The 23,849-nt window shown below is 44.6% G+C and overlaps 1 long non-coding RNA gene across 1 annotated transcript in view; it reads left to right on the top strand.

Moving 5' to 3' along the window:
• Positions 1–4,681: 4,681 nt before the first annotated feature.
• The window catches only part of LOC138746957 (uncharacterized), a 34,262-nt gene continuing 15,094 nt past the window's right edge, over positions 4,682–23,849 (top strand). The window contains exons 1-5 of the long non-coding RNA XR_011347205.1: positions 4,682–4,814; positions 6,422–6,497; positions 7,890–8,227; positions 10,765–11,030; positions 11,545–11,806. This is a non-coding gene — a long non-coding RNA (uncharacterized lncRNA). The remainder of the gene's footprint in view (positions 4,815–6,421; positions 6,498–7,889; positions 8,228–10,764; positions 11,031–11,544; positions 11,807–23,849) is intronic.

The raw sequence follows: 23,849 nt of genomic DNA, 5'->3' as shown, positions 1-23,849 counted from the left end.
GAAAAAGATCCACTTAGAAAGGAAAAACGAATGATCAAATACCAAAATTACTATTGACGCAAAATCCGCTAATCCCTTTTACAATAGACAATCTTTCCTTTAGAGAATGGAAGAGAAAAGGAATCAAAAGAATAGAAAATTGTTTTTTGGGAAATAATTTATTAACATTTGAACAGTTGAAGTACAAATATGGAATAACTCATGGTACAATGTTTGCATATTGAAAGCGTGTTTAAAAGATAAATTGGAAAACAGCTTGAGATTACCTAAGGAAACAGCTTTGAATATGTAATTACAGACACAATGATAATTAAATGATTTATAATGAACATGTACATTAAGCTGCAAGATAAGGAAAATGATGAAATAAACTATAAATCTAAACAGAAGTGGGAAAAGGATCTAAACATAAAGATAAAAAATGAAGTATGGGAAAAGTTATGCTCTGGAACTATGAAGAATAAACACAAGGTTACACATGATACAATATAATTGGTTACACAGGGTATATATCACTCCTCAAAAATTAAAAGAATGGGATTCAACATTATCGAATAGATATTTTCGCTGTAAGAAGGAAATGGGAACAACATTACATGCAACTTGGGCATGTACGAAAGTGAATACGTTTTGGGAAGAATTAAATCAGATACTAAATAAAAATCACAAAAAATAACATACCAAAAAAAACCAGATATTTCTTTTAAGTAACATAAGAAGTAGAGAATTAGGCCTCAAATTGGATAAAGTGCAAAAAAGATTCATTATGATAGCCTTAGCGATAGGAAAAAAAATGTATAATGTCAACTTGGAAAATGGAAGAGAGCATGAGAATACAGCAATGGTCCATGGAAATGAATAAATGTATTCCATTGGAAAAAATAACATAATTTAAAAAATAAAGTCACAATGTTTGAACAAATTTGGGAACCATACATGGAACATGTCAGAGAGCTTGCCTACGACCTCCATCCCCTAAACTGAGAATGAAAATGAAAAGAAGACAAAACGACTAGATTCAGTGTGTAATAAATAGATGACGCATTTTTCTTGTTTATTTTCTTTTGTGTGAAGATATTGTTTTATGGTTTTATTGTATTGTAAATGTTGAATATTTATGGGTTTTGGAGGGGATGGGAAGAGGGGAGGGAGGGAAAGGGGGAAAAGAAGGGAGAGAAAGGGGGAAAGAAGGGAGAAAAGACCATTGTGTAAATTTAATGAGAAACGTTTGTACATATTTTGGTTGATATGGTTCAGTGTGGAAAAATAAAAAAATAATTAAAAAAATATTACAGGGAACATTGCCATCAGAGAGCAGAAGCGATCATCAAAGATCCACACCACCCAGCATACACTCTGTTCTCGCTGCTGCCATCAGAAAAGAGGTGAAGGTGCCACATGTTCGCACCCCCAGGTTCAGGAATAGCTCCACCATCAGATTCCTCAACAATAAACTCAATCAGGGACTCTTGGGTTTGCACTTTACTGATTTTGAAAATTCTCTCTGTATTGCACAGTTTGATTATATTTATAATCTGTTTACAGTTCTTTATTTGTTTACCTGTGTACACTGTGTACAGTTATTTTTTTTGCACTACCAATTAGTGGTAATTCTGGTCACCTGCAGGAAAAAGAATCTCAGAGTTGTACCTCTTCCAACAATAAATCTGAAATATGAAATCTGACATCTGAAGTGGCCTGAGATGTCACGTAAATCCTGACTTTTAAGAGAATCGCAGTGACCATCTTCAGAATGTGAACCCAAGCATTCCTCCAGGGGCCGCGTGGATGTGAAGCACCCTCAGTTTGTCCAATCCCAGCATCTTGTTCGTGTTGATTTGAGTGGGACTCACATGTGCTTATGGTTATGCCACTGGGGTTAAATTACTTCACTAGTAATTCTGTTCTGATAAAAAGGTGATTGGCCTGAAATGTCAATTCTGTGTCTTTCTCCACAGTTGCAGTTTAGCCTGCTTCCAGCAATGTTTGACTTTATATTGGGCATCCAGAGGGATTGACCAATAATGCAGAGACTCATATTAGAACCATAGAACATTACAGCACAGAAATAGGCCCCCTTGGCCCTTCTAGTCTGTGCTGAACCATTTATTTTGCCTCGTCCCATTGACCTGCACCTAGACACTAGCCCTCCATACCCCTCCCATCCATGTAGCTGTCCAAATTCCTCTTAAATGTTAAAAATGAGCCCTCATTTACCAGTGCAGCTGGAATCTATTTCCACCCCCCCCCCACCACTCTCTGCATTAAGAAGATCTCCCCCCATATTCCCCCTAAACTTTTCCCCTTTCACTGTTAACCTCAGTGGAAAAAGCTTATCCACATTTATTCTGTTTACCCCCTCATAATTATAAATACCTATCAAATCTCCCCTCATTCTTCTACCGTCCAGGGAATAAAATCCTAACTGGTTTAACCTTTCCCTGTAACTCAGTTCCTGAAGTCCAGGCTACATCCTAGTAAATCTTCTCTGTACTGTTTCCATCTTATTGATATCTTCCCTGTAGTTAGGTGACCCAAACTAGGAAAAGTTCACGTTAAAATAGCGACAGAGTCCAGTACGTACAGAAGCCAGGACATAGGCGTTTATTATGAATATCAAGACATATTAGACATGTACTATCCCATTATACCCCTGGCAGCGCGATCGCCTTGTCTACAAAATACCCGAGATACGGCGACGTCCCGTTCTCCGATCGGGATTTCTGAACTGTTATGGGACCACGGACTGTACATGACACTGAGGGAGTCTTTGACCCCACAAAAGTGATTCTGCTGTGTGGTCAATAAGCATCTCCTTCAAGACTGGGAACACTGAAACCAGCCAACCTTTAAACCCCACTTAAAATAAATATGCGTTGAAATAATGGGATGCAGGTTCTTTCAGATGGTTCAATGGGTCCAAAACTTCTGTTGTGGTCGGAGCTTTATTGATTCCTGTTTATCGGTCAATTGAATTCATTCAGACCGTGCTTTTCTTCCGCTCGCCTTCACTGAGCTCAGGTTGACCCGTCTCTGGCTGCAGCTGTTCACATCTCTTTCCCCTGCCCTCCGCACGCAGCCCTCTCCCCCCCCCTCCAGCCCTCCCCCCCCCTCCAGCCCTCTCCCCCCCCCTCCAGCCCTCTCCCCCCCCCTCCAGCCCTCTCCCCCCCCCTCCAGCCCTCTCCCCCCCCCTCCAGCCCTCTCCCCCCCCCTCCAGCCCTCTCCCCCCCCCTCCAGCCCTCTCCCCCCCCCTCCAGCCCTCTCCCCCCCCCTCCAGCCCTCTCCCCCCCCCTCCAGCCCTCTCCCCCCCCCTCCAGCCCTCTCCCCCCCCCTCCAGCCCTCTCCCCCCCCCTCCAGCCCTCTCCCCCCCCCTCCAGCCCTCTCCCCCCCCCTCCAGCCCTCTCCCCCCCCTCCAGCCCTCTCCCCCCCCCTCCAGCCCTCTCCCCCCCCCTCCAGCCCTCTCCTCCCCCCTCCAGCCCTCTCCCCCCCCCTCCAGCCCTCTCCCCCCCCCTCCAGCCCTCTCCCCCCCCTCCAGCCCTCTCCCCCCCCCTCCAGCCCTCTCCCCCCCCCTCCAGCCCTCTCCCCCCCCCTCCAGCCCTCTCCCCCCCCCCTCCAGCCCTCTCCCCCCCCCCTCCAGCCCTCTCCCCCCCCCTCCAGCCCTCTCCCCCCCCCTCCAGCCCTCTCCCCCCCCCTCCAGCCCTCTCCCCCCCCCTCCAGCCCTCTCCCCCCCCCTCCAGCCCTCTCCCCCCCCCTCCAGCCCTCTCCCCCCCCCCTCCAGCCCTCTCCCCCCCCTCCAGCCCTCTCCCCCCCCTCCAGCCCTCTCCCCCCCCCTCCAGCCCTCTCCCCCCCCTCCAGCCCTCTCCCCCCCTCCAGCCCTCTCCCCCCCCTCCAGCCCTCCCCCCCCCTCCAGCCCTCTCCCCCCCCCCTCCAGCCCTCTCCCCCCCCCTCCAGCCCTCTCCCCCCCCCCTCCAGCCCTCTCCCCCCCCCTCCAGCCCTCTCCCCCCCCCCTCCAGCCCTCTCCCCCCCCCTCCAGCCCTCTCCCCCCCCCCTCCAGCCCTCTCCCCCCCCCTCCAGCCCTCTCCCCCCCCCTCCCCAACAGCCCTGAAAGCCGCGGCAGTTGCTCCACTCCAGCTGGCAGAAGTTCCACACGTTTGCTACTAATGCTCAGCTGTTAAGCCAGGGAATGTTGCTTCCCAAGCCTGGGAATGAGAACCACATGGTGGTCAGCGCACGGTGAATTGAAGTGGACGGTACAGAAAGAGGCCCCGAGGTTGAATGGAAACACGCTCCGAGAGAGGAGCTTGAAGTTCCTGCTCTAATGAGCCACGTCGCGGACTCTGGTCACGAACAGGAGTGGGTGGGCGGAGGCGCGCCAAGACGAGTGGATACATTGTACTCATTGGCCTCCTTTCTCCTCGGGTCCCTGCTCGTGTCGGTGGGATGATTGGGGAGGGGGGGGAGGGGGTCTGCATCCAGTGACTGGGACATTGGAGTGCAAGGTGACGCGGCGGCTGGCCCCACTTGCGCGCAAATCCCCATGGCGGGAGGCTTTGGAAGCATTGACCTGGCGGTCTCCTTCTGCTTCACCGACCCCTGTCAACGTTATACTGGTTATCTCCCTTCCGCTCAGTCTTGGAACATCGTGCGCTCTTGTTTCATTTTATTTGCAGAACGGTCGAAGCCGATTCCGACCATTTAAATCCGTAGCGCCCAATTGCATCCAATTAACCTCCGTTTTGGAGGATGGGAGGAAACTGGAGCCCCCGGGGAAAACCCACGCAGACACCGAAATCGTACAAACTCCTTCCAGACGGGTAGGTCTCAAAGGCAAGGACTCTGAACAGTTTGGGTAGGGAAGGATTTTATTTACTAAAGACAAGTGTGGGAAGTGCTAACTAATGCAGTATACACACACATTACAACACTGTGGGAAAGAAATAGTAGACAATTAATAACGAACGTGTGGAGAATTGTGTGGGAACAAAATACACACACACACACACACAATGAACTGATCCCGACAATAATCAAGGGGAAAAAAATCACTACGATGCCCCACCACCCCTTGACAGTGCAGGCACGACTCTATGCTACAAGGGACACTAATTAAACACTCCCAACCCTTTTATCAGTGCACATCTTACCAAGTTTCTCCAGCATGCTTCCACATTTCTAGGCCTGGAGTGAAGCAGGGTGGTCCCAAGCAGGCAAAGAGGGAGAACAAATCCCACATGGCACCTTTATGGAGGGCCCAACCCAGGTCATTAGCAAAGACCAATAGCTCAGTGCCAGGTGGGGTTAATCCAATGACAACAGCCAATGGCTCAAGGCCAAGTAGAGCCAGGCTGGAGAGTGCAGTCCAGGTCATTGACATGGATTCAAACAGCAAGGTGTGTACTAATGGGTGGGGTGGAACCAAACCTTGATTGGCAGCTGGTGTGTCCCCCCAACTAGATAGGGGGCGGTGCTGTCACGTGCCAGCCACAACCCTTCCGAATACAATATGTATTGATAATAAATGTGAACTTGACATTGTCACTGCAATACCCGTAATCTTGAAGACAGAATAGGGTGAAAGCTCCTTTCTCCTTGCTCATTCTCTTGGCTTGGAGTCACTCTTTTTTTTCCAATCCAACACTCCATAAATCGTGCCCCTTACACGACTGCATGAGTATTAGAGTTTAGGGTACCATGCAGCTCAATGGTTAACACAATGCTGTTACAGTGCCAGCGACCCAGGTTTGATTCCACTGGGGTCTGTAAAGAGTTTATACTCTCTCCCCATGACCTATGTGGGTTTTTTCTGCATTCTCCTGTTTCCTCCTACCTTCTAATAACGAACTGGGTTGGTAGATTAATTGGGTTTAATTAGGCAGTACGGGTTTCATGGGCTGAAGGGCCTGCTATCATGCTATATCGTTAAAAATTGAACAAATGAAAAACTTGTGAGAATGTTAATAGAACAACCTTTTTTTGTATTTTTTGACAAATAATAATTTTTTTGCAAAATAGAGTGTGGTGAATCAAGTTATTGTCACGTGATAGAGTTTGTTTTGCTCCAGACTAGTTCGACATCTCATACAGAATACAGCGAATAAGGCACAGTACAGAAGTGCAGAGTTACAAAGACAGATCAGTTGTCATGGAGCAAAGGCAATGTGATTTTACTGCTGTGAGGATCATTCAGGACTCTGAATACAGTGAGGGAGATATTGTCCCTGAATATGGCAGGGCATGATCTCACACCTGTTACCTATGGGGGAGGGGGGGGTAAAGAGAGTGTGGCCAAGGTGGAATGAGCCTTTCAATAGGTTGGCTGCTTTTCCAAGGCAGCGGGAAGTGTCAATGGGTGGAGCAGGAGCTGTATCCTAAGAGTTCCTGATGTATGGACATTGCCTGCCTTATTTTGTCCTCCATATAGGCTGCCATCGGTGACTTAACCAGAGGCCTGAAATTCGTCATACTCTGCAGTTTCAAAAATGACAGAGCCTCTTCGTGTGAGTTCTAGCTCTCCTCCAGAACTTAGACCGCTCAAGTCTTCCAACATTCCTTTCCTCCTTTCATCTTTGTGCTAATGTTAGCATTAATTTCCTGCCCGCTATCAGCCGTGGCAGAAGTTGCAGATGTTGCACAGTGTGGCTAGCCAAAGGCGATTGGAGAAGTTTGCAGAATGATGTGTGGATCTTGTGAGCTAATGGGGGTGGGAGGGGATTTATCCCATCCTTCTGCGATTTACCATTCTCATCAGAATAAGCACTTCAACAGAGGAAGGGGGCTATTTGGAAAAGCTCATGGTTTCTTTAAAATCTTTTATTACATTACAGTGCAATGGACTATACAATTTCCCCCGTATGGTAGAACAGGAAAGAAAAACTTGCATTTGTTTTGCACCTTTCGTGCCAAGTGCATTTTTATGATTGACAGGGTGATTTGATTTTTAAAATGCTGTAGGCATTGGGGATCTGATTTTGTAGGTTAAAGCAAAAAATGCTGGAAAGATCCAGCAGGTAAGTCTGTGTCTGTGGAGAGAGGTTTTTCAGGTCTTTTTTAGATTTCAGATTCTCGGCATCTTTTTCGATTTTGTGGATTTTCGGTTGAGGGATCACGAGGAGAACTCCTCCTGCTGATCAAGATACCGATTATCAAAGTTCAGAAATGTTGGAGGAGCTCAGCCGGTCTCGTAGCATCCATAGGAGGTAAAGATATATTCCCGATGACTCAGGCCTGAGCCCTTCCTAAAGGGCTCAGCTTACTTTGAGCTTAATTCGAAGAAGGGCTCAGGCCTGAAATGTCGGTTATATATCTTTTCCTCTTATGAAGGCCGTGAGACCTGCTGAGTTCCTCCAGCATCTCTGTGCTTTGTCTCTGATCACAGCGTCTGCAGACTTTTGTGTTTCACAGGTACTATGATGTTTTCTTCTAACCCCCCCCCACTTAGCTGAGGGAGGGAATGGTAGTTTAATGCCTCATTAAACCAGTCCTGGACCCATCATATAAATGTTATTCTGAAGGAAGCACGACAGCACCTTTACTTCCGAGAGAGTCTGTGGAGGCTCAGTATGTCATCGGAAACCTCGGCAAACTTCTACCGATGTGCAGTGGAAAGTGTGCTGACCGACTGCACCATGGCCTGGTATAGAGGCTTCCTGATTGTGTCAGAGCTCGGGTTGCTGTTGGTTTGGACTTAACTCTGGGTGGGTGTGGAGGCTGTGGGGGCACTGGAGAAGAATCCACAGACACTCAATGACTCTGGGAAGGACTCTCTTTTGCTTCTCTTTCTCTACCTGTAAGGGGCTCTGGGCAATTTCTGCCTGATGGCAAATCTTTGTCTGCCTTTCGGGAGACAAAAGTAAATTTTGTGTAATGTTACATTTTCTGTTTTATTACAGGACAATAAAAGAATCTTGAATCAATACCTCTGAGTGAAAAATCCTACGAAGGGTAGTGGACTCAGTCCAGTTCATTACAGGCAAAACTCTCTCCACCATTGAGCATATCGATATGGAACGCTGCTGTCAGAGGGCAGCAGCCATGATCAAGGATCTACACCACCCAGCATGTGCTCTGTTCTCACTGCTGCCATCAGGAAAGAGGTGCAGGTGCCACAAGACTCACACCACCAGGTTCAGGAGTAGTTGCTACCCCTCCACCACCAGACTCTAACTACAGCCATACTTTGACGTGTCCAGGTTACGTTCTGGAAGTGGGGACGCAAATTGATTTGGGCGTAAGTCGATCATTATAGACTAAATATACTCATCCAAGCTCCCGACACTCGACTGCAGATCCTCAGCCCAGCTGCTCGCTCACCATAGCTCCCAACTGTTCATCCATCCGAGATCCCAGTGCCCTGACCGCAGATCCTCGATATCCCAATGTACTGGTGAGACCAGAATATTGTGTTCAGTTCTGGTCACCTCATTATGGGAAGGATGTGGAAGCTCTGGAGAGGGTGCAGAGGAGATTGCCTGGATTAGAAAATATGTCTCATGAGGAAAGGTTGGCAGGGGCTTTTCTCTCTGGAGTGGGGAGGGATGAGGCATGACAGGATAGAAGTCTACAAGATTATGAGAGGCAAATGCAGGGTGGACAGTCAGCGCCTTGTTCCCGCTGTAGAAGTAGCAATCACCAGAAGACATCTGTACAGAGTAAAGGGGGGAGAGTTCAGGGGAGACATCAGAGGTAAGTTTTTAACAGAGATTTGGAAGCATTGCCAGGAGTGGTGGTGGAGGCTGGAACATTAGGAGCACTTAATAGACACTTAGACAGGGATGTGGATGGAAGAAAAGTCGAGGGGAATGAGGTAGAAAGGGTTTAGTATTTTTTGGTTGGAATATATAGTTCGGCACAGCATCGAGGGCTGAAGGGCCTGTACTGTACCATTCTATTCATGTAAATACTTTAATCGCCACAGAAGAGCATAAAACATAGAAGCAGAAATAGACTATTCAGCCCATCGAGTCTGCCTCGCCATGAAGCTATGGATCAAGTGCTAGAAAATGGGATTAAGGTGGATATTACCCGACTGTTACCATAAACACGGTGGGGTTAAGAGCATACATCTGTGCTGTGTGCTTCTGAACACATTGGAGTACATATGTTGGGAGTTTTCTTGTGTGTGTTTTTTAATCTACTTGCATTACTTCAGATTAATCGTTATCCAAAGTTTGATTCATATTGATAGTTGAAATCTAACCCTGGGTCTTACATCGAACATAGAACAGCACAGCACAGGCCTTTTGACCCACGATATGCCGACCCATATAAACCTTCACAACAATCTAAACCTTCTCTACCTCACACCCATAACCCACTATTTTTCATCGACCTTGAAGTAAGTTCCAAGTCAGTCTTGTATTCCGTTTATCCTTTGGATTTTGGCCAAATGGGTGTTCATTCCTGGTTGCGGCTCTAGATGGAGCTAAAAACACACCGAAATGCTGGAGGAACTCAGCCGGTCTTTTCAGCATCTATAGGAGACAAAGATATATTGCCGACGTTTTAGGCCTGAGCCTTCCTTCAAGGAGTAAGCAGATTAAGCCAGAAGCAGGATATCTCAGAAAGTCTCAGAATTCAAAGGGGTCCAGGCCAATACAGCATGTTAAATGGATACGATAAGGGACGAGGTAAGAATTTATCATGTTTGCGAAAGGAGACAGAATGGAGAGATAATGGGGGAAGAGGATGGGGGTTAACGAAAGCCAGAGAAGTCGATATTAATGCTATCTTATTGGAGGGTGCCCAGTCAGAAGATGAGGTGTTTTAAAAAAAATTTAAAGTAAATGGCATTTAGACATACAGTATGGTAACAGGCCATTTCGGCCCACGAGTCAGCGCCGCCTAATTTACACCTAATGAACCTACACACCTGGAACGTTTTCAAATGATGGGAGGAAATTGGAGCCCCTAGAGAAAACCCACGCAGACACGGGAAGAACGAACAAAGTCCTTACAGATAGCACGAGATTGGAACCCCAGTCTGGCCCTGATTGCTGGTGCTATAAATAAATACGTTCAGGAAGAGATTATAAACATTTCATATGTTATGTACAAAAGAGTAAACCATTTTATTATTTATTAAACATTGAAATATTTCATAAAAGTGTGCCACATTTTACTAAAGTTCACAGTTCAAAACATGACATCTAATCTTCTCGAGGTTCAAGCATGATAAGGTGTTGGGCATCCATTGTGCATAACTGGGAGGGATAGAGTCCTTCCATCTTAGCAAAATACATCTTCTAGCCATTGACAAAAGGTATCACATGGCAATCCGACCCCCATCATCAACTGTTCTCTATCACCACACCAGATAAAACTGGAATGGAATGAAGTTGAATAGTAACCAGGAGCAATACGGGAAAATGCATTAAAAATCTCCTTCCAACTGTAATCTAACGGGACCAAAACGAATGAATAAGGAAGCAACCCCATGACAACATCTGTCACATACAGGAAAAATCTGAGCTAATTTATCTTTGGGTAAATGTGTTCTTTGAAGTGAATAAGTGAATGTCATGCAGAAACAGAAGAGGAATGGACCAATTTTAAACACTTGGTCCTTAGAAAGAATAGTTTCCAAGCCGCTCTCCCAAGCACTCTTAATTTTATTCATAGAAATGCAACACATTTTAGAAATTAAATGAATCTTATTAAAACCTTTTGACAAAGATTTAACCGAAAAAATAAGTCAAAATACAATTGGTATCATGGGAGAATATAAAAGTAACCAACTGTACTGTCCTTTGTTCACCCAATTTACAGGTGGTCTCTGCCTGGCAGAGCAACAGCCCATGGACAGATAACTCAGCAAGAGAATGGGACGTGGAATTGAAATGGGAGATCAAGGCTATTGTAGCAGACTGCGCTAGATGGAGCTCTCTGCCTACAGTTTCAGGAAGATCTGTCTCATCTCCATCGACCAAAGACAACCGACCTTTCACAAAGACTTGCACTTTCACAGCCAACCCCCAAGCAGCAGGCCTTTTAACCACTTGCTGAATCAGAGGAAACGAGGCTGACGAGGGAAGGTTAGCACAGTCAGGGCTTTTCTCTTTGGAACAAAGAAGAGTAAGAGGGGACAATAGGATATCAGAGGCTTGGGAGGGAGGATAGCCAGCCAGCACCTTTTCCCCAAGCTAGAGGCCATCTGTACAAGGTGAAGAGAGGAAGGTTTCGAGGATACGTCAGAGTGGTGGGGGCCTGGAATGCTTTGCCGGAGTGGTGGTGGAGGCTGGTACAAGAGGGACATTCAAAAGACTCTTCGACAGGTACATGGATGAAAGAAAAATAGTTCTGGGTGTGAAGTAGGGAAGGGTTAGATTGTTGTGGAGTAGTTGTGTATAGGTCAGCATAATGTCGTGGATCAGTGCAGTGATGCTCTATGTTCTAAATCCATGTAGACTCTTTTGAACTGTCCAATCAGTCCATCTCACCTGTCTGGTCTCCAAGGTCTAGGATGTATTCCCGTTATTTTAGTGCTCAGAGAACATGGTGTGATCCTTGACCACTCACTGTCTCTTCTTTTCTCCTGATGCTTCCCAGTGTGGGACAGGAGGTATTCGGAAGAAGTTGCAGAAGGTGGTGAATGCAACTGAGAACATCATGCAAACCTCCCTTCCCTATATGGACTCTGTCTCTGTCTCTCGCTGCCTCGGAAGATGCACTGAAGGATCCACCACACCCAGGACACCCTCTCTTCTCCTTCCTCCCACGGGATAGAGGGTCCAATGTGTGAAGGCGCTTACCAACAGGCTTAAAGACAATTCCTTCCCTGCGGCCATCAGGCTCCTGAACGAACCTGTCTGTAAGTATGATTGAATTTCTCATTCAGATGGAAGGGGAAATAGTTAGATCTAAAACTAATATATTATGCTTAAACAGGGGTGACTACCATAGGATGAGGGAGGAATTGGGCAGAGTGGACTGGGAGCACAGGCTCATTGATGAAACAGTTGAGGAACAGTGGAAGATTTTCAAAGAAATATTTTGTAATGCTCAACAAAAATATATTCTGGTCAGGAAAAAGGGCAGCAAGGGAGGGAAAAATCAACCGTGGTTAACAAAGGAAATAAAGGAAAGTATAAAACTGAAGGCGCAGGTGTACAAAGCTGCAAAGAGCAGTGGGAAACTGGAAGATTGGGATAACTTTAAGAGACAACAAGGGGTTACAAAGCGGGTAATAAGAAATGGGAAAAAGGATTATGAAAGTAAATTGGCACAAAATATAAAAACTGAAAGCAAAAAAATTTATAAATATATAAAACTGAAGAGGGTGGCCAGAGTTAACATAGGACCCTTGAAGGATGAGAAAGGAAAACTGGTAGCAAAAAATGAGGAAATGGCCGAGGCATTGAACAAATATTTTATGTCAGTCTTCATGGTGGAAGACACGTCCAGCATGCCCAAGTGCGGAGTTAAGGATGCGAATGTTGGGGAGGGCCTTGATAAAATAGTCGTTACAAAGGAAGTAGTGATGGAGAAACTAATGGGACTAAAGCCAGACAAATCACCTGGTCCTGATGCTATGCATCCAAGGATTCTGAAGGAAATGGCAGAAGTTATAGTAGATGCATTGGTGGTCATAGACCAAAATTCCTAGGATTCTGGGCAGGTCCCGGCAGACTGGAAGACAGCAAGTGTCACACCACTTTTTAAGAAGGGATGTAGGCAGAAGACTGGAAAGTATCGGCCAATTAGCTTGACATCTGTAGTTGGAAAAATGCTCGAAGCCGTCATTAAAGATGAAATAGTGAAACTTTTGGAATGTAAGGGTTCAATCAAGCAGACACAGCATGGTTTTAGAAAGGGAAGATCTTGTTTGACAAACTTGTTAGGATTCTTTGAGGATATAATGGGTGCGGTGGATAGAGGGGAACAGGTTGATGTTGTATATTTGGATTTCCAGAAAGCGTTTGATAAGGTGCCGCACAAGAGACTTATCAGTAAGTTACAGGAAAGTGGAGTCCAGGGAAGTATATTGGCATGGATTGAAAATTGGTTGTCTGACAGGAGGCAGAGAGACGGGATAAATGGGAGTTTTTCAGGTTGGCAGAGAGTGGTAAGTGGGATGCCGCAGGGGTCAGTGTTAGGCCCACAACTGTTCATCATTTACTGATGACTTGGAGGAGGGGAGAAAATGTGGTGGAGCCAAGTTTGCGGATGACACCAAATTGAGTGGAAGAGCAAATTGTAATGAGGATGTGGAGCGTCTGCAGAGGGATAGAGTTAAGCTGGATGAGTGGGCAAAGGTCTGGCAGATGGAGTACAATGTTAGTAAGTGTGAGGTTATCCACTTTGGCAAGAAAAATAAAAGAGCTGAATATTATTTAAAGGGTGAAAAACTACAGCATGCTGTTGTGCAGAGGGAATTGGGAGGGCTTGTGCATGAATCGCAAAAAGTTAGGTTGCAGGTGCAGCAGGTTATTAAGAAGGCAAATGGAATGTGGGCCTTCATCGCTAGAGGAATTGAATTCAGGAGTAGGGAGGTAAAGTTGCAACTGTATAAGGTACTGGTGAGACCGCACCTGGAGTACTGTGTCTAGACTGGTCTCCATATTTGAAGAAGGATGTTTACTAGGTTGATCCCTGGGATGAAGGGTTTGACTTATGATGAAAGATTAAATCATCTAGGATTGTATTCGCTCGAGTTCAGAAGAATGAGAGGAGATCTTATAGAAACATATAGGATTATGAAAGGTATGGATAGGATAGATGTAGGAAGGTTTTTTGAGCTGGCTGGGGAAACTAAAACAAGAGGACACAGTCTCAAGATTCGGGGAAGTAGATTTAGGACAGAGATGAGGAAAAATAGTTTTTCCCAGAGAGTAGTAAATGTTTGGAATTCTCTAACCAGGGAAGTGGTTGAGGCTGCTTCATTAAACATATTTAAAATTCGGTTAGATAAATCTTTACATGATAGAGGAATTAGGGGATATGGGGAGAAAGTAGGTAGGTGGAGTTAGGTCATAAATTAGATCAGCCATGATCTTATTGAATGGCGGAGCAGGCTCGATGACCCATTTTTGGCCTACTCCTGTACCTACTTCCTATGTTCCTAACCCCACCACAGTGTCTCACAGTGTCGTTGCTTGATCGTGTGCGTGTTGTGTGTGTGTGTGTGTGTGTGTGTGTGGGGGGGGGGGGGGGGCGCGATGCTTTGCACTAGAGGCATCATCTGAAATATTTAATCTTTTAAATTACACTTTGAAATAACAAGTTAGTGATATTTTCCATTTACTGTGCTTAAGTATGTGAACCCAGGTAAACAAAATTAATCAGAGCTGGCCAGAAATAGATAGTCACAAATAAATGGAATAAATCAGTGCAGAATGCCAACAAGTCAGGCACAAATAAGTGAAATTAAAGTTGCCCCATCGCATGGATGAGGAAGAGTAAAATAAATCAGTCCTGTCCTTCCAAACATTTGCATTTTAATTTGCAATTATTTTTTTCTCTCCTTGGGGGCAACATGGTTCATGGAGTGATTAGCACAGCACCAGTGACAGGGGTTCGATTTTCGTCCTGTCTGCTCTTCCTGGGTCTAGGTGGGTTTTGAATGGGTGTGCTGGTTTCCTCCCTTGGTTCAAAATGTATGGGGGTTGTAGTTCAATTGGTCGGAATGGAAAGGGCCTGTAACAGTGCTGTGTGTCTGAATTTATAAATTAAAAAAAACACATGAGAACAGGAGTTGGGGTTGGCCACTCAGTTTGATTTTAATTGGTGAAGATCATGAATGATGGAGTCAACTCCGCCTTCCTGCTCTCGATAACCTTTGATTCCTTCAGAGTTCAAAAACCTGCCAAACTTCAGGTTGAGGATATTTAACGGCCCTGCCTCCAGCTCCCCTGGGGTAGAGATCTCCAAAACCTATTATCTCTTCCTCGTATCCATCCTAATTTGCTCTGAAATGTGCCCCAAGTTCTAGATTCTCCCAGGGAGAGAAACAACTAGTTTGTAAATCTCAACAAGGTCACCTATCATTCTTCAAACAAAACAGGTTCCATCTCCTCTACCTTTGCTCACAAGACCGCCCCCTTGACAACAGGAAACAGATAGAGACACAGGAGCCTGGATTTGAGTCGTGCATCACCAGACTCAAGGACAGTTTATTTCCCACTATTATCAGAATGAAGATTACTCCAGAAAAATACACGTTCCCCTCACCTTGTTTAAACTAACCTCTGCTCTCTGGACTGTGCTTTATTCTTCCGTACTTATGCAGGGATAGACTTGCTGGATAGCACGTAAATTGGAACTTTTCACTGCACCACAAGGGGCAATGAATGCTAACCTGAACATTATTTTAACAAAAGGAAACCCATTCAGAATCTGTTCCTACCCATGTTTTCATTTCCTTATATTCCCATCACTGCACATTGTTACATTCGATTCTATTGACACCATGACCACATCCTCATTTCTCCCCCCTCTGTTGTTTGAGAGGCTTCCCCTCAATGTTAACTTGAACATGAACTCGAGCAGTGAGGAAAGTCTGGGTTGGACTATGACGAGTGAAAAATGCTCTGCAGAGTTGATGCCAACTTGTCTAATCACACCTTATTGTTGTGGGGTGTGCTGGACATCACCATGGGAGGTTACCTCGTTGTGGTCTATATAAACCAGCAGACAACCCACGAGGGAGAGGAATATTATCATCTATCATTGACTTCAGATGACAGTAATAAATTGTCTAAACTCTCCTGTTGTATGTCATGGAATCAGTTGCGCTGCTCAATTAGATAACTGCTTGGTAATAATTCTTAATTACATCCATTATCCTCGATATTAATCAAGTGAGCTCGTGTCAGTTGAGTAAACCACCTGATGCTCACAATTAGATTTGAACTTGTTACCCAGTGCGTCAAATCCCTTCGTTGGATTCCAGCTGAAACACCAGTCCCAGTGCAAATGGTGACCAAGGTGTGAGGTGCAAGGTGTTCCCACGCGTGGGCAAGGGTTTCTGGTCAAGGGAGGATTGATTCACCTCCTGTTACTTTGCTGGAAGAGTTCAGAGCAAGTGCGCTGACAATGCCGGAGAATGCATCTTTACGTGCTTCAGATTTCAGATTTATTCTCCGAGTACAAACATGACATCACATACAACCTTGAGATTCTTTTTCCTGTGGGTGAAGCAGAGTTACCACTTATTGGTGCTGCAAAAAAAAACTGTAGACAGGTACACAGGTAAACAAATAAAGAAATACAAGCAAACTGACTCCACAATACAGAGAGGAAAAAAAAATCAATCAAGTGCAAAAGTAAGAATCCTTAAATGAGTCGCTGATTGAGTTTGTCATTGAGGAGTTTGATGGTGGAGGGGTAGCAGCTGTTCCTGAACCTGGGGGTGCAAGCACCGATACCTCTTTCCTGTTGGCAGCAGTGAGAAGAGTGTGTGTGCTGGGTGGTGTGGGTCCTTGATGCTCTACGACGGCAGCGTTGCCTGTAGATGATCTCGATGGTGGGGAGGTTTTTGCCCGTGATACCCTGGGCTGCAGGGCTTTCCACTCAGGGGTATTGGTGTCCCCATACAAGGCCATGATGCAACTGGGCACACTTTCCACCATGCGACGTCATACCAAATCTCCGCAAATTCCTGAGGAAGGAGAGCCACTGTCGTGCTCTCTTCATGATGCCATTAGTGTGTTGGGTCCAGGAAAGGTTCTCCGAGATAGTGAAATAACGCCAGAGTTATGCTGCACAGAAACAGGCCATTTGGCCCACTATTTTCAGACCAACCAATTATACTAATTCTGTTTCTCAGTTTTGCTGGGTTGTGCTTTGTGACATCTGATGGGTAAAATACAAGTCTAAATATGGGTTGTTCTTACATTACAAACCATTTACAGAAACATACATTTATGGGACATACTATGAAATCTTTAAACCCAAGTCGATAGTTTACTGTAAATTTTATTTACAGCCTGGTAAAAGCCGATTTCATTTTAAACCAGTGCTGCCCAATTACACCCAAATTAAGCTACAAATTGCTATCTTTTGAAAGGTGGGAGGAAACCGGAGCACCCGGGGAAAACCCATGCAGACACGGGGAGAACGTACAAACCCCTTACAGACATCTGTACTCTCTTCCCCATCAACCTCGACTCTCCACCTCCTGATGTTAGTTAAAGAGGAAGTTATGTTAGGGTGATAGGCAAAGAGTGCAAGGTTGGGGCACTCTGGATGAAGCAGACTTAACTGCTGAGTTCCTCCACCAGCTCGCTGTTTGCTCCAAATTTCAGCATCTGCATTCTCCTGAGTCTCACGATCCCCTTTGCCCCATTCTGCTTTTGTCCCATTCCCTACCCACATTCTGATTTCCCTCCCTCTCTGGTTCAATCTTCTTCCACCCACGTTCAAGATTCAATGTATTGTCATTGAAAGAAAACAGTGTCCTATTACATGAAATTGCTTTTGGCTGCTGTAAGGCAGAGAGAAAAGCAAAAGAGAGTCCCCCTCAGAATCACCGAGTGTCCGTAGATTCACCTCCCGCAGCCACACAGAGTCCAGTCCAAACTATTGGCGACCTGAGTTCCAGATCTGAACCTCCGACGCGGTCAGGAACCCCTCAGCGCCTTCGGCACCTGCTCGCATTCTGGTTCTGATACCTGGTACCCCTTCAGACAGTTTCGAGCCAGAATCCAGCGGTCCGCAGCCTGGAGCGGGTCTCCCGACAGCAGCCCTCAGCCTCAGTGGGTTCCTCGCCTCAAGTCGCCAGCAGTCTGCCACACACATGGGTCTTTCAGCCACAGAGCCCCCTCGCTGGCCCACCACCGCGGTCACCATCCCGTGGGTCGTCTCCTCTGCTTCTCCTGCCCAGACGGGAGATGGTCCTCCGCTCTCCGAGAGTCTGCAACCCCTGGTGGCCTGCTGCTGATCATAATAAAACTACCTGCCCTCAATCACCCACTTCTCAACCCTTCCTCTCCATTGATCTAGGCAAACGTCTTTTGAACATGGTAAAGGGATTGAGGAGAGGGAGTTGGTGAGTGAAGGTCATGTGCTGTTGAGGGAGAGAATAGCCTACTGGCAGGAGGCCTCAGGTGGAGGCCGCTTGCTAAAGATGCCAGGGGACAAGTGAAGAGACAAGATGATGGGAGGTGTTGATAGGCCAGCGCCTTTTACCCGGGCCGAGACTAGAATGAGAGGGTAGGAAAGTTTAGGAGAGGCATCAGGGATAATCTTTTTACACAGAGGATGGTGGGTGCCTGGAACACATTGCCTGGGGTGGGGGTGGAGGCTGGTATAATAGGGACGTTTAAATGATTCTTGGGCACATGGATACAAGAAAGATCGAGGGTTATGGATGTGAGGTGGGGATGTAGGTTGAGTCGGTTGGCACAACTCTCTGTATTGCAGTCAGTTTGTTTACATTTCTTTAGTCAGTTTGTTTTTGCTCTGCCAATAAGTGGTCATTCTGCCTGGCCCGGCTGGAAAAAATAATCTCAGGGTTGTATGTGATGTCATGTGTCTGAACACTGTGTGCCAAAGGGACTTAACTGTGCAGGAATTTTTTATAATATAAATTTTAGACATACAGTAACAGGCCCCTTTTGGCCCGTGCCGCCCAATTACACCCGGTTGACCTACAGCCCTTGGTATGTTTTTGAATGGTGGAAGGAAACCCACGCAGACACAGGGAGAACATACAGACAGTACCGGATTCAAACCCTGCTCCCGGTAGCTGACGCTGTAACAAGGCCTAATTGGTTTGGCTGGGACTCGGAGGAGGAGCTTGGAGGAGGAGGAGGAGCTTGGAGAGTCGGGCTGTGAGTCAGAGGAGGAGGAGCTTGGTGAAAGTGAGTCAGAGGAGGAAGAGCTTGCTGAAAGTAAGAAGGTAAGCCATTAAAGTCAGGGGCTTACTGGGGCTTGGGCCTACTTGGTTCTGCTGGGAGTTGGAGAAGGAGCTTGGAGAGAGTCTGGCTGTGAGTCAGAGGAGAGGGAGCTTGCTGAAAGTGAGGAGAAGGTAAGCCATTAAAGTCAGGGGCTTACCAGGGCTTGGGCCTACTTGGTTCTGCTGGGAGTCGGAGGAGGAGGAGCTTGCTGAAAGTGACAGGGTTAATTGGTCAAGGGGCCAATAAAAGGAGTGAAAGGGGAGGGAGCGGCCAGTGAGTGAGTGGAGCTGTGAAGGAGTGAGACTTACTGGCTTTGGCTTATCAGGCTTCGGCGAAAGCAGGCAAGGAGAAAAAGTAAGCTGAGTGATTTGCCTTCGTATTCAGAGTCATGCCAGTAGGGTTAGTGTCTGTACTGGGTGTCAGATGTGGGAACAATGGGTGACCTCCACCCTCCCAAATGGCCACATCTGCACCAGGTGTACCGAGATGCAATGACTAAGGGAGCCAATTAGGGATATGGAGTTGCAGATTGATGACCTGCGGCTTGTAAGGGAGAGTGAGGAGTTAATCGACTCAACTTTCAGGGTGATAAATACTCCAGAACCTGTATCAGGTAGGTGGGAAACTGTCAGGGGGGGGAAAGAAAAAAGCAAGAAAAACAGAGAGCGCACCATGACTATCCCACTCAGCAACAGTTATGTTGTGTTGGATTCTGTTGAGGGAGATGACCGGACAGAAGATGGCCATGGGCACCAGGTCAATGGCAATGAGCCTGGCAGAGTGGTGCAAAAGAAAAAGAAAAGAAGAAATGCAGTAGTTATTGGGGACTCCATTGTCAGGGATACAGACAGGGGGTTCTTTGAGCCAGATAGGTATACCCGCATGGTGTGCTGCCTCCCTGGTGCAAGGGGACGAGATATCACAAATTGGGTCCAAAATATTCTGAGAGGTGAGGGAGAGCAGCCTGATGTCTTGGTACATGTGGGTACAAATGACATTGACAAGAAAAGGGAGGAGGTAATGAAAAGTGAGCTGGGACGAAAACTGAAAGACAGGAACGCTAGGGTGGTGATCTCGGGATTACTACCTGTTCCAAATGCAAGTGATGAAAAGAATGTAAGGATAAGGAAAATGAACGTGTGGCTGAGGTGCTGGTGTATAAGGCAAGGATTTGGCTTCTTGAATCATTGGGATCTCTTTTGGGGAAGGCATGATCTTTACAAGAGGGACAGGTTGCACCTAAATCCAAAAGGTGTCAACATTTTGGCAAGTATGTTTGATAGAGCAGTGGGGCAAGGTTTAAACTAATTTGGCAGGGGTATGGGAACCAGTGATAGGGAAAAGGGAAGATAAAGAAATGGCCAGGAAAAGAAAAATAGGAAAAGTAATGTTGGGAGGAGAAAGTAAAAAATCAGATGGAGCAGTGAGTTTTCGGGTCAATGAGAGTGTTAAGAAAATTACAAAGAAAAATAGTTGGCAGAAATCAAAAGAAAAGGTTACAGAAGTCACTAGATATTAAAAGGACAAAGAGCATAAGGGCACTTTATCTGAATGCCCACAGTATTAGAAATAAGGTTAGTGAACTTGAGGCGCAAATCGGTACCCATGCCTATGATTGGGTAGCCATCACGGAAACATGGCTACAAGGTGACCCTAAATGGAAATTAAACTTTTAAGGGTATCAGGTGGTGCAAAGAGATAGACAGGATGGTAAGGGAGGTGGAGTTGCACTCTTAATCAAAGATGAGCTCCAGGCAGTCGTGAGGGATGATATAAGATCTAAAGAGCATAATGTTGAGTCCATTTGGGTAGAGATAAAGAATAACAAAGGGAAAAATTTATTGGTGGGTGTTATCTATCGCCCACCAAATAACAATAGTTTAGTGGCACAGGAAATAAATAGAGAGATAAGTGAGGCATGTAATAATGATACGGCAGTAGTCATGGGGGACTTTAACTTCCACATAGATTGGGAAAATCAAGTTGGTCGTGGGAGTCTGGAAGAGGACTTCATAGAATGCATCCACGATAGCTTTCTTGAGCAGCATGTGAAGGAACCCACAAGAGAAAATGCTCTCTTGGATCTAGTGTTGTGCAATGAGATAGGTAGAGTAAATGATGTAATAGTCAGAGACCATCTGGGAAATAGCGATCATAGTATGATTGAATTTCTCATTCAGATGGAAGGGGAAATAGTTAGATCTAAAACTAATATGTTATGCTTAAACAGGGGTGACTACCATAGGATGAGGGAGGAATTGGGCAGAGTGGACTGGGAGCACAGGCTCATTGATGAAACAGTTGAGGAACAGTGGAAGATTTTCAAAGAAATATTTTGTATTGCTCAACAAAAATATATTCCGGTCAGGAAAAAGGGCAGCAAGGGAAGGAAAAATCAACCGTGGTTGAGAGTATAAAATTGAAGGCACAAGTGTACAAAGCTGCAAAGAGCAGTGGGAAACTGGAAGATTGGGATAACTTTAAGAGACAACAAGGGGTTACAAAGCGGGTAATAAGAAATGGGAGAGAGGATTATGAAACTAAATTGGCACAAAATATAAAAACAGAAAGCAAAAAATTTTATAAATATATAAAACTGAAGAGGGTGGCCAGAGTTAACATAGGACCCTTGGAGGATGAGAAAGGAAAACTGGTAGCAAAAAATGAGGAAATGGCCGAGGCATTGAACAAATATTTTGTGTCAGTCTTCACGGTGGAAGACACGTACAGCATGCCCAAGTGCAGAGTTAAGGATGCGAATGTTGGGGAGGGCCTTGATAAAATAGTCGTTACAAAGGAAGTAGTGATGGAGAAATTAATGGGACTAAAGCCAGACAAATCACCTGGTCCTGATGATATGCATCCAAGGGTTCTGAAGGAAATGGCAGAAGTTATAGTTTTTTTAAAAAAATTTATTTTTCACATGATAAACCATATTGACCAAGATACATACAGACATTTTATATTTTCTTGTATTACTTAGGAGGAAGATCTCTGGTTTTTTTGGTATACTGCTTTTTGTGATTTTATTTAATATCTGGTTTAGATCTTTTTCCACTTTCTCACATGTTCAAATTGCATGAATTGTTGTTCCCGTTTCCTTTTTACAGCGAAAACATCTGTCTGATACTGTTGGGTCCCATTTATTTAACTTTTGAGGTGTGATGTATAGCCTGTGTATCCAGTTATATTGTATCATGCGTAACCTCGTGTTTATTGTATTTGTTACAAATTTTTAAATTATCATTGTGTCTGTAATCACATTCAAAATTGCTTCCTTCTGGTAACCTCAGACTGTTTTCCAATTTGTCCTTCAAGTAGGTTTTCAGTTGGTAGTATGCAAACATTGTATCGTGAGTTATATTATATTTATTCTTCATTTGTTCAAAGGATAATAATTTATTTCCCGAAAAACAATTTTCTATTCTTTTGATCCCTTTTCTCTCCCATTCTCTAAAGGAAAGGTTATCTATTGTAAAAGGGATTAGCTGATTTTGCGTCAATATTAGTTTTGGTAGTTGGTAATTTGTTTTATTCCTTTCTACATGAATCTTCTTCCAAATGTTGAGCAGATGATGCAATACTGGTGAATTCCTACGTTGCACCAATTTTTCATTCCATTTATATAGTATATGTTCAGGTATCTTCTCCCCTATTTTATCTAGTTCTAATCTGGTCCAATCTGGTTTTTCCCTTGTTTGATAAAAATCTGATAGGTATCTTAATTGTGCGGCTCTATAATAATTCTTAAAGTTTGGTAGTTGTAAGCCTCCTTGTTTGTACCATTCTGTTAATTTATCTAATGCTATCCTTGGTTTCCCCCCCTTTTCATAAGAATTTCCTTATTATTTTCTTTAACTCCTTGAAGAATTTCTCTGTTAGGTGTATTGGTAATGACTGAAATAGGTATTGTATCCTTGGGAAAATATTCATTTTAATACAGTTTATCCTTCCTATCAGTGTTAGTGGTAAGTCTTTCCAATGCTCTAAGTCGTCTTGTAATTTTTTTCATTAATGGATGGCATCGCTTGTGTTTGCCATCTAAATGGCGATTATTTCTTAAACTTTGTGAAATCCGCATTATTCATTGGCATTGCTTCACTTTTATTTGCGTTGATCTTGTACCCCGATACTTCTCCATATTCCTTCAATTTCCTATGTAATTCTTTTATTGATATTTCTGGTTCTGTTAAATATATTATAACGTCATCTGCAAATAGACTGATTTTATATTCCTTCTCTTTTATTTTTATCCCTCTTATTTTATTTTCTGTTCTTATCAGTTCTGCTAGTGGTTCTATAGCTAACGCGAACAGTGAGGGAGATGGTGGACATCCCTGCCTTGTTGATCTGCTTAAGTTAAATTGTTTTGATATATATCCATTTACTGTCACTTTCGCCAATGGCCCCTTATATAATGCTTTAATCCAATTAATATATTTATCTGGTAGGCTGAATTTTTGTAGTACTTTGAATAAATAATTCCATTCTACTCTGTCAAAGGCCTTCTCTGCGTCTAAAGCAACCGCTACTGTTGGAGTTTTATTTCCTTCTATTGCATGAATTAAGTTAATAAATTTACAGATATTGTCTGTTGTTCGTCTTTTTTTAATAAATCCAGTTTGGTCTAGATTTAGTATTTTTGGTACATAGTCGGCCAATCTGTTTGCTAATAGTTTAGCTATTATAATCTGTGTTAAGTAGAGATATTGGTCTATATGATGCTGGTGCAAGTGGATCTTTCCCTGTCTTTGGTATTACTGTAATTATTGCTGTTTTGCATGAATCTGGTATGCTTTGTGTTTTATCAATCTGGTTGATTACTTCCAGGAGGGGAGGAATTAATAAGTCTTTAAATGTTTTATAGAATTCTATTGGGAATCCATCTTCTCCTGGTGTTTTATTGTTCGGTGGTTTTTTTAATATCTCCTGTAATTCTTCTATTTCAAATGGTTTTATTAATTTATTTTGCTCCTCTGTTTGTAATTTTGATAGTTCAATTTTAGTTAGAAATTC

The sequence above is a fragment of the Narcine bancroftii genome, chromosome 12 (genome assembly GCF_036971445.1).
Source record: "Narcine bancroftii isolate sNarBan1 chromosome 12, sNarBan1.hap1, whole genome shotgun sequence".
Lineage (NCBI taxonomy): Eukaryota > Metazoa > Chordata > Chondrichthyes > Torpediniformes > Narcinidae > Narcine > Narcine bancroftii.
The sequence above is the reverse complement of the archived record's forward strand: the minus strand, read 5'-3'. Positions and strand labels throughout refer to the sequence as shown.